This window comes from Camellia sinensis, chromosome 3 (genome assembly GCF_055761805.1).
Source record: "Camellia sinensis isolate YWXY chromosome 3, ASM5576180v1, whole genome shotgun sequence".
Taxonomy (NCBI): Eukaryota; Viridiplantae; Streptophyta; class Magnoliopsida; order Ericales; family Theaceae; genus Camellia; species Camellia sinensis.
The window spans coordinates 73783377-73792295 of NC_138963.1; positions in this window are offsets into that span (position 1 = coordinate 73783377).

The window sequence follows — 8919 nt, forward strand, 5'->3', positions numbered from 1 at the left end:
ACGATATTCTTTGGGCTCTGGATCCTTTGTGTGATAGGTCCTTTGGGACTCTTCTTGTCTCGGCTCTTCTCGTCCGCCTTCCCTAGAAGGTCAGTAAGAGTGCCTTCCGCTCCTGGTGTGCTGAGGGACTTCGGGGATTGTTGTTCTTCCTCCCCTTTGGGCATTGGTTGCTGGCATCGGTGTGTCCTGCAGCGGGTATGGTGGCTACATGACATTATTTTGCATCATGAAGTTGACGACCGACTGTAGGTCCACCAACTTGTTTGCCAAGTCTTTTACTTCTCCATCCCTCCGTAGGCACCTATCCCTCCATACCTAAAAGTTATCTTCGTTATAGTACTGGCCTTGGTCTGTCTTCTTTGAAGTGTTGCCCTCCTGGCCAACGTCTTTTTCGACGTGGCCTTGGTCATGAATTTCTGCATTGTGGTTGTCTCCTTCAACATCAAGGTCAATTGGTCTGCCACTCCCAGCAGGAGTGTTGTCCCCAATGTTTTCCCTCTGTCCGTTACTGGCCATCTATTCTTCTAAGATTCCCACAGACGGCGCCAAATTGTGTGGGTGATTTTCTGACCACACTGCCCTCCTAGTAATCAGCTGGAGAGCACCGGCAGAATAGATGGCTTCAGTAAACCTGTAACAGAAAGAAAGGGCTCCGGCGGTGGCTCTTCCACCTGGGGGCACTCCGACGATCAAGTCCGTATATCTCTCAAAGATAATCAAATGCTAAACTCACAAGCTTGAGTATAAAACTGTGTACCTTAGATCCATGGGGGTGCCTCTCTTTTATAGTTTACTAAATCCAAGTCCCACTAGAAGTCTGACTTCTATGGACTCCAATTCAATGTTAACTTTGGACTCTTCAAGGGATAAAGATAAACTCCCTAAGAGTTTTATCTTTATCTTAGCAAAGTCTTCTCTTTACTCTAGGACTCTTGTCCCTTATCCGCTTATCTCGGATTCCGATATCTTCGGAGATCACCTCGGCCTTGCCTAGGTAACCTCGGCATAACTACCAGGACACGTGACACCTCGGTTGACACGTCGGCATCACCATGCCACGTGTTGGTATTCAGAAAATACATCCCCACATTTGGTGTGAGCTTTGAAGCATCAGTCAAATGGGAAATATTCTTGGGTCTTCTAAACATTATATCAAATTAGTATAAAAATTTTAAAATAATTATAAATATATAGAGATGCAATTTTTTTTTTAATTCAAAAAAACTACAATAAAAGTTGCATATGCTGTTTTCATAAAAATATATATATATATATATATATATATATATATATATATATATATATATATATATATATATATTCATTTTTTACTGTCATGTAATTTATTTTGTTTTTTTCATCTTGGACGTGGAGACAACTTAAAGATTGGAGAACAAAGACGACGGTGGAGGAAAATCTCTACTCTCTCGACAGTTATATGCTTTCTCTAAATAGATTAAAATGGTGGTAGAGTCAAGATTTTTATCGAGTAATGGTAAAATTATACACACAATTTTTGTTGGACAATCTTCAATGTATTTAAAGAATAAATTTTGTTTGTGTATTTAACAACAAACAGAACACACAAGAAATAAATTAAAAGAACGAGTTTTCAAAATCTATTTAATTACATAAATAAACAAAAAGTGAAATAGAGGAGAGAATAAAATAAAATTAAAAACAGAAAATACTTACAGAAAATATTTTCTAGAGTGATCAAGTCCAGTGTTTAGCATTATCTCCTTAAGACAGATTCATCCTCTCTAGGGAGTTCACAGAATTTGGACGTCTATCTCATAGGATGAAATGATCTTCAACAAACAGTAGCAGCATTACAAACTATTTGCACAACGAACACACTTTGTATTTATACACTTTCTCACAGAAAAAATTAATGCAGCAAAATGCAGAGAGCAAAATCAGAGACAAGAACGAAATTGTTGAATCCAAAATCCAAATGAGGGACTGTTTATTTATAGATGAAATAGTAGATGTTCGGTTTGAATCCAACAGGTAGCAAACCTGTTTGAACAAGTACAAGACCTGTTCGGTTTGAATGAACAGATACAAACCTATTCGGTTTGAATTTTGAACAGATACTGAATCTGTTTGGTTTAAATTCAAACAAATAAAAAACCTGTTTGATGGAAGAAAATGCTGGACAGATAAAATTTAAATTCTGAAAAAGGTAAGAATTTTAATTTTAGAAAAAATAAAATTCATAAAGTTTTTGGCCCAAAAAAGATAAGTATTGGGGCAGATAAACCCAACACAACCTCACACCATGCACCCACGCCCAAGCCTAGCCTAGCCCAGCCCAGCTCGCCCGCTAACCGAACGGAGGGTGGCGGCGCGTGTGTGTTTGTTTTGGGTCCAATGGGTCTAGCCCACTTTGCTCATAACCTTTCCCTCTACAAAACTTGAGTGCCCCTTGGGGCCTACCCCAACTTCCAAACCCAAGCCTCATGAACTCACTCAAAGTTTGTCCACCAAATTACTGGGAATTTCACCGAAAACACGATTTCCATAGAGTTCACTTTGGCTTCAATTTCTCATTCACTCGATAATGGTTTTGAGCAACCAAATATACTACGTGAATCACAAAGCGGCATAGAACATGTTACCACTTAGACTCGCAAACTTTAGCGTATGGGTCCTACCTAAAAATTAGACCAAAATTTAGAAAAAATCTATTTTTTTCCAAACCGTTTCTAACAATCCCTCACATGAATGGAATTTGATGACAACGAAAATGCAACAATATACAGAATTTGTCGAAAGAGTATAAATCGAAAATATCTTACATCAGGATAGGTAGCTTTCGGTCTTGAACCTTCCCTAGTGACAATCTATCGAATTTACTAGCTAACCAATGGACGCGATGCCTTGAATTGTTCAGCCATTTGTGTAAGTCAAAACAATAGATTTCACACAAAATATTTTCTGACATATCATGGTTCTTACGGTTGTGTTCATTTTGGCCTTGAACACTCCTGGTTATTCATGAGTACTTCTAGAGAATTTAGCCTCTTCATTCTCATAGAACCGACCCCAATTCAACACTCATATAGGTGATTCTTATTGTGAGTATCTCTTATACTCGTCTTGATTTTTATGTCTGAATCAAGATATAAGTAGTCATTAAAAGCAAAGCTTATCTTTAAGCCTAACTTATCTTGAAGCCCCTGCATACAATACATGTTGCAGATATCACTCTCACCATAGGAATAGGTAGGGAATTTTAATCCCTTGGTGATTTCTGGTGAGCCACACATAACTTAGTTGTCCCTTTGAACTTAGTTCTTGGGATCTCCAGTTATTTAAGTAAGGTTACCATTATGATGACTCTTATGTAATAGGCTTTAATCCCATCCCCTTCGATGAACTATACACTTGCTCTTTTGTCAAACCTTTTGTTAATGGATCTGCAATATTCTCTTTAGATTTTATATAATCTATTGAGATTATTCTGTTTGAGAGCAATTGTCTTACGGTATTATGTCGACGACGAATATGTCGTGACATACCATTGTACATATGACTCTGTGCCCTGCTTATTGCAAATTGACTATCACAATGAATGCAAATACCTGACACAGGTTTGACTACATTGGAATGTCTTTTAAGAAGTGGCGAAGCCATTCTGTTTCTTCTCCTGCTTTGTCTAAAGCAATGAACTCAGATTCCATTGTGGATCGTACGATGCATGTTTGTTTCATGGATTTCGAAGAAACAGCAGCGCCTTCCAGAGTAAGGACATATCCACTAGTGTATTTTGAATTTTTAGTATCCGATATCCAATTTGCATCACAATTGCCTTCGAGTACTGCTGGATATCGAGTAAAGTTTAAGTCATGATCACAGGTAAATCTTAGATATCTAAGAATCCGTATGATCGCTTTCCAATGGTCTTCTCCGGGGTTACTAGTGTACTTACTCAATTTACTGACAACATAAGCTATATTAGGACGAGTGCAATTTATTAGGTATATTAGACTTCTAATGATTTGGGAATATTTTAGCTGAGACACTGTATCACCTTTTTTTTTGATAAATAAAGACTGATATCTACAAGTGTTCTTGCTACATTCATATCATCCTTGATATATTTATCAAGAATTTTCTCAATATAATGAAATTGAGATAATGCATATCCATCAGATGTTTTAGTAATTTTCATTCCTAATATTACATATGCGACCCCCATATCTTTCATATCAAATCTTTTATTTAGCATTTGCTTGGTTGATTTGATCATGTCTTGACTATTTCCAATGATAAACGTATCATCCACATAAAGACAAACGATGACATAACATTTGTCAGTATTTTTAACATAGACACACTTGTCACTTTCGCTTATCTTAAATCCATTAGTAAGTATAGCATGATCAAAATTTTCATGCCATTACTTAGGAGCTTGTTTTAATCCATAAAGAGATTTTACAGGCTGACAAACTTTCTTTTCTTGCCCTGGCACTACAACACCTTCAGGCTATTCCACATAGATCTTTTTATTTAGATCACCATTTAAGAAAACTGTCTTAACATCCATTTGATGCATCTTTAAATTATACAGCACTACTATAGCAATAAGCATGCGGATGGATGTTATTATTATCACAGGAAAGTATGTGTCAAAATAGTTCAGACATTCCTTTTGTCTGTAACCTTTTTGCACAAGTCTTACTTTATACTTGTCTATTGAACCATCTGCTTTTATTTTTCTCTTGAATATCCATTTATATCCAAAAGGCTTAAAACCAAGGTGGAAGATCCACCAATTCTCAAGTATGATTTTGCATAATGGATTCAATTTCATTATTAATAGCCTCTTTCCACAAAGGTGCTTCAGGACCTGTCATTGCTTCTTTGTCAAATATTCTTTAAAATCTTGTTAGTCGAGACCATTACTAATCTCTTATGTTTGATTGTCATTAGTCTCTTGATTTTGTGTACAATCATAAGTTCTTTTATGTGAACTTAATTCCTGTCCTTTTTTGTAAGGAAAACATGTTCAAAAAACACAACATTCCTTGACTTTATAATAGTATTCACATTTATATCAAGTATTTCTGATTTATAAGTCAGAAACCGATATACACTACTATTTTGAGCATAACCAATAAATACACAATCCACTATTTTTGGTCCTATCTTAGTCTTTTTCGAAACAGAAACTTCTACTTTTGCCAAATACCCCCACACTTTTAAGTATTTGTAGAAAGGTAGTCGACCTTTCCACAATTCATAAGGAGTGTTGTTGGTTTTCTTGTGGGTATTCTGCTAAGAACATAATTGGCAGACAATATTGCTTCCCCTCACAAGTTCTGCGGTAAGCTTGAACTTAGTCATATGGCATTCATCATTTCTTTAAGGGTTTTATTTTTCCTTTCAGCAATTCCATTTTGCTGTGGAGAATAGGGTGTTGTAGTTTGATGAATAATGCCATGTTGTACACAAAATATATTTAAACGTACATCATATTCACCACCCTTATCACTTCTAACCATTTTAATGGTTTTACCAAGTTGATTTTCAACTTCACTTCTGTAGAGTTTAAACATTTCCAAGGTTTCATCTTTACTTCTAAGTAAATATACATAACAATATCTTGTGTAATCATCAATAAATGTTATGAAATACTTTTTGCCTCCTCTAGTTTGAACAAATTTAAGATCACATACATCAGTATGAATTAATTTTAGAGGTTTGATTTTTCTTTCAACCGATTTAAATGAAGCTTAGTTAGTTTCGCTTCTACACATATCTCACATTTGTGATTATGATCAATTTCAAACTTTCGTATATAATCCAAACCAATTAATCTACGCTAAGCATCAAAATTTACGTGTCCTAATTTACCATGTCATAAATTTGACTCAAGAATATAAGCAAAAGATATGTTATTATTATTAATAAAAAATTTTGGTACAACAGTCATTACATTCAATTTGAAGAGACCATCACTCATATATCCCTTACCAACATACATACCATTCTTTGTTAATACAAATTTATCAGACTCAAATACAAGCCTAAAACCATTCTTACTTAACAAATAACCAGAAACTAAATTCTTTCGGATGTCTGATACATGCAACACATTGTTGAGGATAAGTTCCTTCCCCAATGTCATCTTCAAGATCACCTTTCCTTATCCAGCAATAGTAGAAGTAGAAAAAATTCCCATGAAAAGTTGTTCACCATTTGCAGTCTCATTATATGTAGTGAACATTTTCTTGTCCGCGCAAATGTGATGAGTTGCTCCTATGTCAATCCACCATTCCTTGGGATTTCCAACCAAATTAGTCTTAGGCACCACAGCAGAGAGATTGATTTCATTTACCCCGTCAGAGATGTAATCTAGTTCTATCGCATCGGCTTGATTGGTAGTCTTCTTGCTTGTACTTCCGCGATCCTTCTTAAGGCGTCGGCAATCAGAGGCATGATGTCTAGTCTTGCCACAGTTATAGAATTTATCTTTGAACTTTTTATTGCCATTGTTGTCACCTTGTTTAGGACCATCTCCAGCAAACTTCCTCTTTTTGTTATGTGGTTTGAGCACATGTTCAACCACATTAGCCTTGGACTCAATAGGATTTTTACCATTCCTCTTTTCAGCCTTACGGTTATCTTCCTCAATTCTCAGTCTTACAATCAGTTCATCCATAGTCATCTCTTTGCGTTTATGTTTCAAATAATTTTTAAAATCTTTCCATGCCAGTGGTAATTTTTCCAATAATGCAGGGACTTGGAAAGACTCGCTAAGAGACATATCTTCAGCATGAATATCATGCAAAATTAATCGAAAACTTTGAACTTGAGAAATTACCGTTTAGGAGTTTACCATTACAAAGTCCAGAAATTTACTGACAACAAATTTCTTTGTACCGGCATCCTCCGTCTTGTATTTTTTCTCCAAAGCATCCCATAATTCTTTTGCCGTTTTCAGAGGGCTGTAAACATTATACAACATGTTGTCAAGGCCATTAAGGATGTAGTTTCTGCACAGAAAATCAGAATGTTTCTAAGCGTCTACAGCGGCAACAACTTGCCGATCACTTTCATCCTCTTTAAGCACTGGAGCCTCTTCATGGAAAAACTGAGCAAGATTAAGAGTTGTAAGATAGAACAGCATGTTCTGCTGCCATCTTTTAAACTTGGTGCAATTAAATTTTTTTGATTTTTTTCATGATTTGTTGGAACTTGAACATGGTTCTGGATAAGGATCAGAGTCGTTGTAACAATCGAATTGGGAGTACTACTTTCAACAGCCATAATATCTAATTCTAAAAAATCAAAAAAAAAAAATCCAAAACCAAAACACAAATTAATTTTCTAGTTACTCAAACTAGAAAATAAGTTATAATACAAAATAATTTTACTTTTCTAGTTACTAAAATCAAAAAAAATAAAATACTACACAATAATTTTCTGTAACACTACTACACAAATTAATACTCTGAAATTGTTAATGACAAATAGTATAGTACCACTATTTATCAAACAGTATATGACTACTATTTGTATTTTCCAACCAGAATATTTTTTGACTTGATCACTCTAAGAAAATAAGTATATTCTATTTTTAATTTTATTTTCTTCTTTCATTCTCTATTTCATTTTCTGTTTAGTGTATATAATTAAACAAATTTTGAAAAATCTTTCTTTTAATTTATTTCTTGTGTGTTATGGTTGTTGTTAAGTACATAAACAGAATTTATTCTTTAAATACATTGAAAATTATCCAACAATTTTAAGACAGATTCGTCCTCTCTAGGGTGCTTACAGAATTTGGACGTCTATCTCCCAAGATGAAATGATCTTCAATAAACAGTAGCAGCACTACAAATTGTTTGTACAACGAACTCACTTTGTGTATATATACTTTCTCAAAGGAAAAATTAATGCAGCAAAATGCAGAGAGCAAAATCAAAGATAAGAACGAAATTATTGAATCTAAAATCCAAGTGAAAGACTGCCTATTTATAGATGGAATAGTGGCCGTTCAGTTTGAATCCAACAGGTACAAACCTGTTCGGATTGAATTTTGAACAGATATTGAAGCTGTTTGGTTTAAATTCAAACAAATAAAAAACTTGTTCGGTGGAGGAAAAAACTAAACAGATTTCGGAATTAATTTCAAATTTAAATTTCGAAAAGAGTAAGAATTTTAATTTTAGAAAAAATAAAATTCATAAAGTTTTTGGCCCAAAAAAGATAAGTATTGGACCGAACAAGCCCAACCCAACCTCACACTACGCACCCGCGCCCGAGCCTAGCCCTTCCGACGACGACGCGTGTGTTTGTTTTGGGTCCAATGGGTCTTGCCCACTTTGCCCATAATCTTCCCCTCTACAAAACTTGAGTGCCCCTTGGGGCTAACCCTAAGTTCCAAACCCAAGCCTTATAAACCCACTCAAAGTTTGCCTACCAAACCAATATGAGACAAACCTTAACTCAAACCTTAATGGAAATTTCACCAAAAACACCATTCATATGGAGCTCACTTTAGTTTCAATTTCTCATTCACCTAATAATAGTTTTGAATAACTAAATATACTACGTGAATTACAAAGCAGCATAGAACGCGTTACCACCTAGACCTGCCAACTTTGGCGATTGAGTCCCACCTAAAAATTATACCAAAGTTTAAAAAAAATCTATTTTTTTCTAAACCATTTCTAACAATTTTTAATTGAAATTTGACTAAAATCTCTTAACATTTTTTTAGTGACGAGGACAACTTAACAACGGTTAATATATAAATTCGTTCAAAATAGATTTATCATGCAATAAGGGCACAAATTCCACACCATTTTTTTTTTTAATTGTTGATTTTTCAATTTTTTGTTTTATTCGATCAACATTGAGCCTTTTCGTTTCCAACCAATTGCATTTAAACTGTAAGAGGAA